Source organism: Phocoena sinus, chromosome 14 (genome assembly GCF_008692025.1).
Source record: "Phocoena sinus isolate mPhoSin1 chromosome 14, mPhoSin1.pri, whole genome shotgun sequence".
Lineage (NCBI taxonomy): Eukaryota > Metazoa > Chordata > Mammalia > Artiodactyla > Phocoenidae > Phocoena > Phocoena sinus.
The window spans coordinates 59,558,025-59,570,462 of NC_045776.1; the positions used below are offsets into that span (position 1 = coordinate 59,558,025).

The 12,438-nt window shown below is 34.7% G+C and overlaps 1 protein-coding gene across 8 annotated transcripts in view; it reads left to right on the forward strand.

Annotated features, from left to right (window-relative positions):
* ANKRD12 (ankyrin repeat domain 12) overlaps positions 1-12,438 on the forward strand; it is a 114,384-nt gene that overhangs the window by 78,513 nt on the left and 23,433 nt on the right. Inside the window, exon 1 of one of the 8 annotated variants that reach the window (XM_032603254.1) lies at positions 672-2,911. The exons of the other annotated variants lie outside the window; for them this stretch is intronic. The gene's annotated coding sequence lies outside the window, so the exon portion shown is untranslated. Of the gene's footprint in view, positions 1-671; positions 2,912-12,438 lie in introns of those variants that run through there. 8 annotated transcript variants of the gene reach the window in all.

A 12,438-nucleotide genomic window follows, 5' to 3' on the forward strand; every position in this document is an offset into this window, starting at 1 on the left:
TTTCCTCACTTGTATGCTTCAGCTTAAGCAAGGAAATGCTCCATCATAATAAATAGACAAGCTACATTTAGAGTCTACCATAAGACAGATTAGGAAACTTTTTAAAAGACCGTGATATGTTGTTACCCTCTAGTGTTTACTGAGTGCATTTCTGTGTCATAAAATACACAAAATGACCAGTATTTTGAAGTCTTATTTTCTTATGTTAAAACAGTAGATTGTAACTATTCTAAATATATTGTCATATTTGGTAAACTCATATCCTCAGTTTTATATTTCAGGAGCTATGAAAATATGACTGTTGATACATGCACATATGGAATTATAACAGTTAATAAATCAAGAGGTACGAAAAACAATTATTTAAGTCAAAATATACCAGAAATTTTTATTAAATGGATTATGTGATGTTAACAGTTTAAATATAAGTAGGAAGAAGCATCACCTTTGGAAGTTTTAAAGCAAACTTTTTAACCTTGGAAGCATAAACACTACAGGTAGAAATTACATAGCGTAAGCACCATATTTGGTGTCAGCACCCTTTATTTTTCACATGTGTGTCACTGTAATATTGTTGCTTACAAGAAATGAAAAGGCACTTAAATATCCATGATGTGCAGAGGGCTGAGCATATAGCATGATAAGCAATGAGATATTCTTTAATTTAATGATCAATTAAAAGAAATTCTGGGACTTCCCTGGTGGCGCAGTGGTTAAGACTCCACACTCCCAATGCAGGGGGCCCAGGTTCGATCCCTGGTCAGGGAACTAGATCCCACATTCATGCCACAACTAAGAGTTCACATGCCACAACTAAGAGTTCACATGCCACAACTAAGGAGCCTGCGAGCTGCAACTAAGACCTGGTACAACCAAATAAATAAGTTTAAAAAAAAGAAAAAGAAATTCTATCACTGTGTTTTGCATACTCTGCTTTTTCTCCTCTGCTTTGTGACATATATGGTGCACTTTATACACAGAGTTCTGATTTTACTTTTTCAAACTTTTTTCTAAATATCACCAGCTACTTCTACCTGAAACTTAAACAACCAAAACCCCTACAGTTCTCTTATTTGAAAATCAGTACTTTAAAATCAATACAGATTTTATCGTGTGTTTTATGTAGATTCATTATATCAACCTAATTCTAAAGCTTAAGAATTTTAAATTCAAAGTTGAGTGCTTTTTTTAAGAAAATTTTATATGTCAAATTTTGTTAAGTAGAGAAAAAGGGAAATAAATTATGAATACCTGAATTACCATACTATAAGCATTTACTCTTTAGTAGTGTCTATAAAAATTACATAGTTCTATATTTTTTCCTTGTTCATGTATCAGAAAAATAAATGGGAAATTGTGACTGCAGCTGGGATGCTCTTTGGATGCAAATGAATATGTCTTTAAATTTTTACGTTACACAAAATAATAGTCTTCTAAATATCTCTCTTTGAATTTTATGTAAATATAGTAGTCAAGAAATTTTTAGTGTGTTTGCCCAAAATATGTAAAATTGCTTATTGCAAATACCAAAACTAATAGATTTTTTGTTAAAAATATTTTAGCTTGATGGTTTTCCTTAAAAACTGAATTTGTACCAGTGCCTAGCAACTTAAAGTGAGTCTGTCACATAATTATGGTCCTTGAGATATTGCTGAATATTTAAGACTTAAAGCTCTATGAAGGGTACATTTGGGCAGAACCCTTAAAAAAAGACCTTTGACTTTAAAATATATATGCATACAGTTAAATGAGTTTAGCCTTAGTTATATCATCCTGTTTTATCTAGTCATGGTTTGAAGGACCTCCATGTAATATATATATATGTATGTATGTGTGTGTGTATATATATAGAGAGAGAGAGATAGATAGAGAGAGAGATAAATATCTATTTATCTCTCTCTCTCTCTATCTCTCTATCTATATATATATAGATGGAATAGCCGAGACTGGGTGATTTTTGTCAGTTTCCTATAGTGACATCAAAATTTTTGTAGTGATACCAATCATATTTTTCAGAGGGGGAAAATCTTGGTTAACTTATACTTTATAGAATTTGTTTCTGTGTTACTGACATGTTGGTAGAAAGGCCATGCATAACTAATAGAGGGAGTGTAAAGAATGGTGTGATACTTGATTTTACTTTTTATGTAAATTTTGCTTTTAGACATAGTATTTTCAATTATTGATTATATTCTCTTCCCTCTCCAGCTCACCCCTAAGTTCTTAGCTATAACTCTCTTATCTATATCTGTTACTTTAGAAATACAGGGAAAATATGTTCTCATATGGCATACTTACTTCCAAATAAGTGTATGACTACTTTTCTCCTGTATAGTAGAATTAAAATGTCTAACCTTTACTTAGGAAAATTGAGGTTTAGAAATGGAAATTTAGAAGAAACTGTATACAGTTACCCAATATTTTATTTTCCTGTCTCTTAAGCTGCATTTCTCAGTCAATTTAAGGATATAAAAGCTGTAAAGATTTGTTTCCTAAAATGCAGGTGTTTTTTTCTAATGTTACTTCCTTAGCTAGGTAACATAAATAAGTTATATAATCAATTCTTAAATATATTAGTTGTGGTTAGTGGACTATTGCAAAGCAGAGGAACAACCCAAATAGGCATAAGAGAAGCCTGCCTCAGTTGTGAACTACCCCTGTCAGTGGAGCCCCGGAGACTATGAAACTCAGAGAAGACTGCAGTTAGAGAGGACCATGGACCACTCCTGCAGGGGTACACCTGCTGTAGAGGTCCTCCACAAAACTGCTGAAGAAACAAGTTTTCCCCTTTATCAGTATGAAAAGAAATCCAGAGATTTGAGGAAAATCAACTGAATAAAAACAAGAAGGGCCAAAATGAACAAGCACAACAGCTGATTTGGAGAATGTAAATTACATAGGAAGCAGAAGGGTAAGTTCTTCTCAGTATGCATGGAGACACTGGGGGTGGGGGGCAGTCGATCCACTAACCATAACAAAAGGCCACCCTGGAAAAGTCGACAAGGGAAGTCCTTGAAATTCAAAATGTTTATCATTACTGAAAGTAAATATTCCATATAGGACTAAAGAATAGACTGGACATCGCTGCAGATCTAATTTGAGATCTATGAGAAGGACAACATATAAAACATTAAAAAAATACATTGGAAATATGAGAAAAATGGTACAAACATACCCAGGATACGCAGTATTCATTTTACAAAAAAGTGCAAATGTTGGGAGAAAGTTATTTTTTAATGGAAGAAGATGTCCCTTAACTGAAGAAAGAGGGTAATTTTACTTAAAAACAAAAGCAAAACAAAAAGCAAGGAAAGGATACATTTACATGTATCTAGATGTATCCACACCCAGACTCAGAGGTAAACATGTTACCTACAGAAGGAGAGGGAATCCGATTTCTTGTTCTTAAAGATGTTGTGAGAAGACTGTGTAGCTACAGTCACAACGTTCTGTGAAAATTATTTTGAACCTAGAATTCCATTCTCAACCTGTCACTCAAGTGCAAGGGCTAAAGAAAAACATCATTAGACATACTTTCTATTCTCTTTCTGAAAAAGTTATTCAAATATATTACTTTTCAGTGACACAAAATACAAGTCTAAGAGGAAAATATGAAGACTAACTACGGATTTTGATGAAAAATTTGCAAGTGACAGCAATGAGCAACTGGCATATTTTAGGACAAAATGTCAGAGAGCTTTGTGAAAAATGTTATCAAGAAAAGAGTAGATTACAATATACATAGTGTGTGAATTAGATTCTGAGAATTCACTGTGTCATGGTATTGATAATATGAAGATGAACAAGACAGAAGGCAAAACCTCAAGGGAAAATAAACTATATATAAGTCACAGGCTAAATATTGACAGAAAGCAAGCTAAAATGTGGTCTTAGTTGGAGGTGCTCATGGAGTATAAGCGTGCTTTCTGAAATGACAATAGTAAACCGCCTTGGTCAGGGAATTTAGAAGAGCCAAGAGGACAGACTTGAGGTTCAGAAATTCTGTTCACTTTATTATTTCTAAGTTAGTTAAATTCAAATAAAATCAAATGTAATACTTTAAGTTATGAAGGATGATTCTCTTGAGTGATGGGGCTATATTATGGTTGGCTTTTCTTTACCCATCTCTATATTCTCCTGGTTTTCTAACATTAACTGTTTTTTACTTTTGTAATAAAAGAATAATAAATACTATTTGAAAATGAAACAAAAACTGTTAATAAATGAAGATCACTAAAGAAGTTTATGTTAGGACTTTTTTATGCATTAGCGCATCTCTGAATAAAAATGATATATATAAACACAATTCCAATTTTTTTAAGTACTATTCCTGTTAAAAGAATTCATAATTCTGATTGAGTACATTACACCAAAAAAAACAAAAAAGGCTTTCAACATTGTAGACTTTTTGGCAACGGAAATCAAGCCAAAACCATCATTTTTTCCCCACTGTTTGGAGTGCTGTATTAATTTAATCATAAGAGCTCTTATTTTAGTGCTCCTATTACTATTATCTAGGTTTCAGCCCTGGATCTCAAGTTGTGGGCAAGTTAGTTAACCTGTACATGCTTACGTTCCACATCTGTAAAATAGGAATTATAGTACATACAGTTCCTGAGTACATACAGTACTTATGGTGGTGTGGTAAATAAAGGTTAAATGAGTTAATATACAAAGACACATAGACTATTGACTGGCACAGAGTAAGCACTTGATTAATGTTTCCTTTAAAAACAGTGAAAACCTGAAATAAAGTTATCATATTAGTCATGTCCAGTTATTTAAAATGAAACATTCAGGACCATCCTTTATATATTATTGCAGTCTTATAATCTTTAAAATGTCATTTTTATTTACCATTGTAAAGATGAAAACTCTAATCAAGTTCACTGGTTTATATAATCATTTAAAGTAGTCAAGATGGCTTTTTTCCTTTATTTTTTTTTCTAGCTTTATTGAGATAATTGACATATAACATTGTATAAGTTTAAGGTGTAGGTGTAATTATTTGATATATGTATATATTGCAAAGTGATTACCACAGTAAGGTTAGTTGACACATCCATCACCTAACCTGATTACAATTTTGTGTGTGTGTGTGTGTGTGTGTGTGTTGTAAGAACGTTTAAAATCTACCCTTAGCAACTTTCAGGTATACAATACAGTATTGTTAACTGTAGTCACCTTGCTGGTATGATTTTTTTGTTTTTTTGCCATAGAGCCTACAGTTACCTAATTTACTGTCTTTTTTTTTTTTGTCTTTTTTTTTTAATTTACTGTCTTTAATGAAAGAGTATCTTTTCATATGTATTCCTGAAAATGTGCTTACATATTACCTGATTCTATACTCAGAAAATTATTTATTTTAAAACTCCCTAAGTGTAGTATATATGTTATGGTGGGGGGGTTAATTCTGTACATTGCATGATATATTCATTGTTGAAAACATTTTAAAATAGATTAATTGTATGCAAATTAATGTTTTTAGTTTCAATATAGAATTTTTTTTTTTTTTTTTTTTGCGGTACGCGGGCCTCTCACTGTTGTGGCCTCTCGTGTTGCGGAGCGCAGGCTCAGCGGCCATGGCTCATGGGCCTAGCTGCTCCGCGGCACATGGGATCTTCCCGGACCGGGGCACGAACCCGTGTCCCCTGCGTCGGCAGGCAGACTCTCAACCACTGCGCCACCAGGGAAGCCCAATATAGAAATTTTTAATATTTAATCTCTATAGTGTAAGTACAGAGCAGAAAGAGGAGTAGTATTACGAACCCATGTATACTTATTACCCACTTTTAATCATTACCACCTTATGGCCAGTCTTGTTTTGTTCTATCCATTCTTACCTATCCCATCTTTGAAGTCATTTTATTAGAAAATATTTTAGTAGGTACCTCTTAAAAGATAGGAGTTAAAAAAAAAAACATAATATCATTATCATACCTAAGCTAACTAAACTGGATTACTAGTAAATATTTGGTTATTGTTCCAAGTTCTCATTGCCTCATAAAATCATAAGTTTTTTTCAACTTTTTCAAAGTCTGAATCCAAATGAAGTCCATATGTTGCAGTTGGGTGAGACGTTTGAGTATCTTTTAATCTGTAAATATTCCCTTCCATTGTTATGTTCTTGTATTCTTCTGTTGTTGAAAAAATCATGTGCCTGGCATTTTTTCCCAAAGTCTGGATTTTGCTCATTGCATCTCCATGATTTTAGTTAAGGAAAACTATTTTCCATGTATTTTTCTTATCGCAATTTCACATTTTCTTTGTTAACCTACAATGAGTTTAGTGGTAAACTGACTTTAATACTGGAAAGGAAGAGTTGCTTGTGGTGATTACAAAGGGATTTAGCCACAGGTTGAGCAGGAGATTATTTTAATGGTTCTGATCAATTTTCTTAATTTTTGTCAAGACAGAGGTGAACATTAGGCTCCTTTTGAAACTAATTTCTAGTACTTAGTATTGGCATAAACTCTGTATAAGTTATCTAAATATTTTACATGCTGATATTGCCCGTAATTTTAAACCTTATTTTTCATCACTGCTTTTCAAAATGTGACACACTCTAATATATATCTAGTATTTATATGGGTTCTCTAATTTTCCTTTTCTTCACAATTGAACAGTCTTTATTTCAGCTTCTGAAGGGGGCTAATTTTTCCATTTTCATAAAATACAAAATACATATGTACTCAAATAATTATACAGACACCACACTATATAAAGATGGTGCCATTGTTTAAAAGTAAATTTCTGGCTGACTCAAAAAGGTTCAGCAGCTGATGTATAAAAGCATGAGCTCAGTATAGGAAGAATATTGGAAGTGTTAGTGCATAAGGTGTGAAAGTGCAGGCTATACAGAATCTAAGGGTGGCTGAAAGCCGTTCAAGTGACAGACCTAATCTCCACGTGACCAGTGCTGTGGGAACTGATACCGTGTGGGTGAAGTGGTTGCCACCTCTTCAAAGTACAGACTTTAAGAAGACGTCAGCAATGAATGAGTCAGACAGTGGTAGTAGTCAGTGGCACTTGGACGTTAAACAAAATTGTAAAGTGGATAAATTTGTGTTACATGGTTTTTTTTTTAACGTCTTCAGTGGAGCATAATTGCTTTACAGTGGTGTGTTAGTTTCTACTTGTGTTACATGTTTCTGTTCCTTTCTACAGTCCTCCCGTCTGTCCAGTATAAGCACCCCAACTTGATTTCTTGACGTCTTAATCCAGTTCTGAAATCCTCTGGTTGTATACTCATTCTACATTGATTAAGTATCTGCACATGCTAGGTATTACAAAAGTTCCTAAGTATAAGTCACAGACTTGTATTTGAAGTATCTGTTGGATAAGTGAAAAACAGAACAGTAGAGTTACCTCACTGGAGGTTACCTTCCCACAAAGAACTCCCAAATTCCATAAACATGCCTTTTTATTCTCAGTAAATGCACTACCATCCCTACCATCCTCCGTCCCACAAATAGATAATACCTAAGTTTTTCATTCTCCAGGTGTTATAATTTACACAGGTGCTTATTAATAAAGTAGTATACTTTTACAAGTTTACAAGAAGCTGAAGTGTGTGTGTGCGTGCGCGTGCATGTATTTAAGCACGTATTCATCTAGAATAGGTGGAATGCATAGGGGATATTGTAGAACAGATAGCCTTCTCTTTGCCCCTTGACTTTCCTGGGAAACGATCTTTGACCTCCCAAATCCCAGTGATCAGAACAGCAGCAATAAAATATACACATCTTTTGGAATGGTTTCAAACCAGTGATGTTCCCAAGGGTAAGTGAGAAGTTAACTTTACCTCCTTCCAGATCAATCCAAATAAACATAAGTAAATACGTAGCCTCAAGACAAGTCTCCTACCCAACCTTCTCCCCACAACAGATTCCTACCCCTATGCCCTTCCTAAAATATAAATTCTTGAACTGCACCTCTCCTTGACCGATAATCTAAAATATCTTCTAGTGAAGTAGTTGGAAAATAATAAAGAGTAACTGAGTAAAGACAAATATATTTAATCTTTGGAATCTAAAATAAATGATACAAATGAGCTTATTTACAACACAGAAACAGACTCACAGACAGAGAACACAAATTTATGGTTACCAAAGGGGAAAGTGGGGGTGGGGTAGATTAGAGGTTGAGATTAACAGATACACACTACTATATTCAAAATAGATAAACAACAAGGATTTACACACAGAACTATATTCAGTATCTTATAATTACCTATAATGGAAAAGATGGAAAAAAATATACACATATATATATAAAACTGAGTTACCTGAAACTAACACAATATTGTAAATCAACTATACTTCAGTTTTTTTAAAAAAGTAACTGATGAGAATCTACATAAACGTGCATAGAAGTTTGGGGAATAGGAAGTAATACACTGGTATGGCAAATGTGTATAGCAAGAAGGAATGAAAGATGGGAGATTATGTGTAGAACATGCTCTGAAGGTGGATGAAGACACCCCAGGGTATATCCCTTCATGGTGAGGTGACCTTGGACAAGCTACTTATTAGCTCTTACTCTGTTTACATGTCTCTTAAATGGGGATGATAATTGATGGTATTAATAGTTGATGGTAGTAGTAGAAGAGATAGTGCTTCAGATTTGGGGAAGTCTTTTATCCTAGAGGCAGGAACCCTCAGATGGGAAGAAACATGATATGATCTGTAATGCTGGCCACATTGTGGTTTCAGGTGATAACTGATCTAGGCAAGCACTGGTGAGGACCTGAGCTGGGACAGTGGCCATGGGGATTGAGAGAAGATGGATGTAAGAGATAGTCCAGAGAGTGACACTTGAATGGTTGAATTTGGAAGCTGAGGAATTGAGAGAGTTGCAAAAGACTCTGAGGTTTTTATTTTGCATAAGTGGGTTGTTGTCATGCCACAGGTGGGAAAACATTGGCTTTTAGCAGCAAGAGGAAGCAGTTGTGGGAGAGAAAGTAATGAGTTGAATGTTTTCAGTCTTGAATTAGGGTGGTTGAAAGGAGTCCAAGAAGTTCCAGGTTAGGCAGTTGAATCTCAGAGGAAAAGTAGAGACTTGGACTTGCCTATAAGTTCTTTAAGTTTAGGGTCATGGTGTATTTAGTTTTGTTTTGTCATCACCCACTCCCGAAGTATATGTGACATTAGTAGAATATAGTTATGTTTCCTGAAGATGTGTAATCATTAATATAATCAGACTATTTTAAAAGCCCAGAATCTGTTGATTTTCTTATTAGTCAGGCATGTGAAATATAATTGCTTCGTCAAATGCATGCTGGTTATTTTGGAGAGATTTTGAAGGAGAAGCGATTTACTTTATATACTGTCATCTTCCTGCATTGGTCACATCTGTTCCTTTTGGATTCCATACAAGATAAGATGGAAATTTATGGTAGCCTCAGTAGGGGAAAAGTCAAGCCTAAGGATAATTGTGATCTCAAGTAACATTTAACTATTCTTTAAATGTCACTAGTGTTAGTTGCAAATATCTTAGAGTGCCTTGAGAGGTACAGAGCAACTTTCAAATGTGTTTGTTTTTTAACAATTAAGTTTCATTTAGCATTTTCGCATGGAGAAGAAAAATGTTTTAATGAAAAATTTAATGTTTTAATGATTGCTTATTTCTCTTTTCTTCCTAGTTTCCCAAATAAAATTGTTGAGAGGCTAAACATAAACATTTTTTAAAGGAGCTTTTTATCAGAAATAATTTGGTAAAATGTTTTAAATACGAGTTCAAATTTAGTGACTAAATAGATAGTAAAGACTAAAAAGATTGCAACAGATTAGAAAATAATGCAGTATAATGATAACCATGGCCATTTTGAGAACAAGGATTTGAGGATTTGGATTCTAGGTGAATTTCTTACTCTAAGCAATCATCTCCTAAGGGAGGCAGAGCAAACTTTTTTTTTTTAAGCTACTACTGCACTAGAATTCCAAGACCAGCTTGATCTATAGTCCTGGGTAAAGTACATCAAAAAGGTTTGGACTGCTTAGGGAAGAAAAGGGTTTCAGCCTGGTCTGACAGTGAAATGGCATCACAGAATTGTAGTATCTTTGCTGGGGTCACAGACTAAGCCAGCTTCATGAGAACCATGCAGGGTCGTTGCTGCTGGTGCTGAGAATCACGTGCAGAGAGGAGTGAGCCTGTTGGGCAGGTGCAACTCAGTGACCAGAGCCAGGCTGCTATCCTTCCCTGGGGTAATTCCACACTCTTCATCACGGACATATCATGTACCATGAGGCTAACTTATTCACTTTAGAACTTATATTTTTCCCTTTTAAAAAAGTAGGAGTCTCTTTAAAAGAACTATGGGGAAAAAAACATATCTGTGTTGGAGAGCATTGCTTAGTTACCTTCAGTTGATGAATCAGGAGCACAGATGACAACCTTACATCTCTCAGGTACACGTATGTGTGTAACTCAGAGAATGTGCATTTGACCTTTAATATGTATATTCAGAATGGTAAGCACTATGATATAGTGATTGAAACATACACAGGAGTATGTGTGTAGTATAATTTAAGTAATATATTAATATGCATAGGCGAAGAAGACCAGAAGAAAATAGGATGAAGAAATTATAAAGTGATGTTAACACAGGAGAAATACAAACACATGGAAAAATGAGCCACACCTGTAATCAAAAAATCGAACAAATAGTGGTACCATTTTATACCTATTAGTGTAGTTTTTAAAAATATTTTTTCTGATGTTAAAACTAATACATGTGTTAGGCTAGGAATTTGGAAAGTACAGCAAAACTTGAAAAAAAATAAAAAGGCATAATTCCTCTGGCCAGAGTTTAATATGGATACTATTTTGATGTATTTCTCTCATTTCTTTTTCCCTACATAAACACACACAGACAAATTTATATACTGCTATTTTCAACTGATAAGCTATACAAAAGTTTTTTCTAAATTATTAAGTATAATATCAAATAATTAGGACAACCTGAATGTCCCCTCAGGAGAATCCATTTAAATAATTACACATTAACTCCATGTAATATGCAGCCCTTAAAAACAGTAATAAAGAAAATGCAACTTCAAAAGAAAATATCTAAAACTGTTCAATGAAAAAAAGCCATATATTAAATGGGACATACTGTGGTTTGAGCTCCTTATTTTCATAATAGTTGTTTTCATGCCGTTAAAGCCTACCTGAGCTTCCTATACATCCTTCCTGCCTCAGTTCAGTGCTGTTGCTTTGAGAAGCCTGCTTCCCTACACTTCTCCCAGTATACTGACTCTTTCCCAAGTGCACCCTTTGGACCTAGTGCCCACTGCCATTTTAGCAACTATCAGGTTGTGTAACTGTTACAGCGCAGGACTGTGTTCTTTTCATCATGTCACCCGTAGCACCTAGCACTCTGTGCCTGGAGGAGCATAATAAATATTTACTTAAGATTGATTCTAAGTGTCGAATTAAGGTTTTGTGGGATATACAAAGGAAAAAACCATTCCCAATTTCCAGTAAAACTTACCTAATGAGAAATAATATAAATAGAATACTTACATATAAACCCTAAAAAGTCAAGTTCCTAAAAACAGCAAGGGGAGAACAGTCCTCAAGAACAAATTGTAAACAAGGCACCAATAAGACAAAATAACACCTGTCATATCAGTACCTATTCTTGTATTCATTTAATCAAGGAGCAGAATAAATACTACTTCCAAAACAGCTGTTCCTTTTTTGCAGCAAAAAGTTCTATGGCTTGATACTCTGTATTGCAGTATTGATAACTGGGAATGGAGTTACGCTTACAAGCAGTTGTAATTCCAAAAATGTTCCTTTTTATACCACATGTCAATATAACCGTGTCACTCATTGGTACTTAATAATAGTATTGTCTTAGAATATTACCACATCTTCTGCAAAAATAAGATTGTGATCTCTCCATAGCTCCTATCCAGTGCTCAAAACCTTATAGACACTCTAAAATGCTTCTGGAATTTGAATTTCCATGTAAAGAGAATATTTGGGAGCTAGATCACTTTAGAGGAATCTTGATGTATTAAAATAAATTTATAACTTTAATATTATTAAATACTTAGCCAAAAAAGTGTTTAGTTACTTTTTTTTTTTTTTTTTTTTTAGTTTTTTGCCATACGCGGGCCTCTCACTGTTGTGGCCTCTCCCCTTGCGGAGCACAGGCTCCGGACGCGCAGGCTCAGCGGCCATGGCTCACGGGCCCAGCCGCTCTGCGGCATGTGGGATCTTCCCGGACCGGGGCACAAACCCGCGTCCCCTGCATCGGCAGGCGGACTCTCAACCACTGCGCCACCAGGGAAGCCCTAGTTACTTTTTATGAGTTTGGTTTTTTCCTCTTTTGGTCAGAGGCCTCAGTTTTCTTTTAATTAGAGCTCTGGGTTTTCTTTTCAGTTGGAGGCCCCATGTATGCAATGTACATTTCAGCTAAGAAAAGAT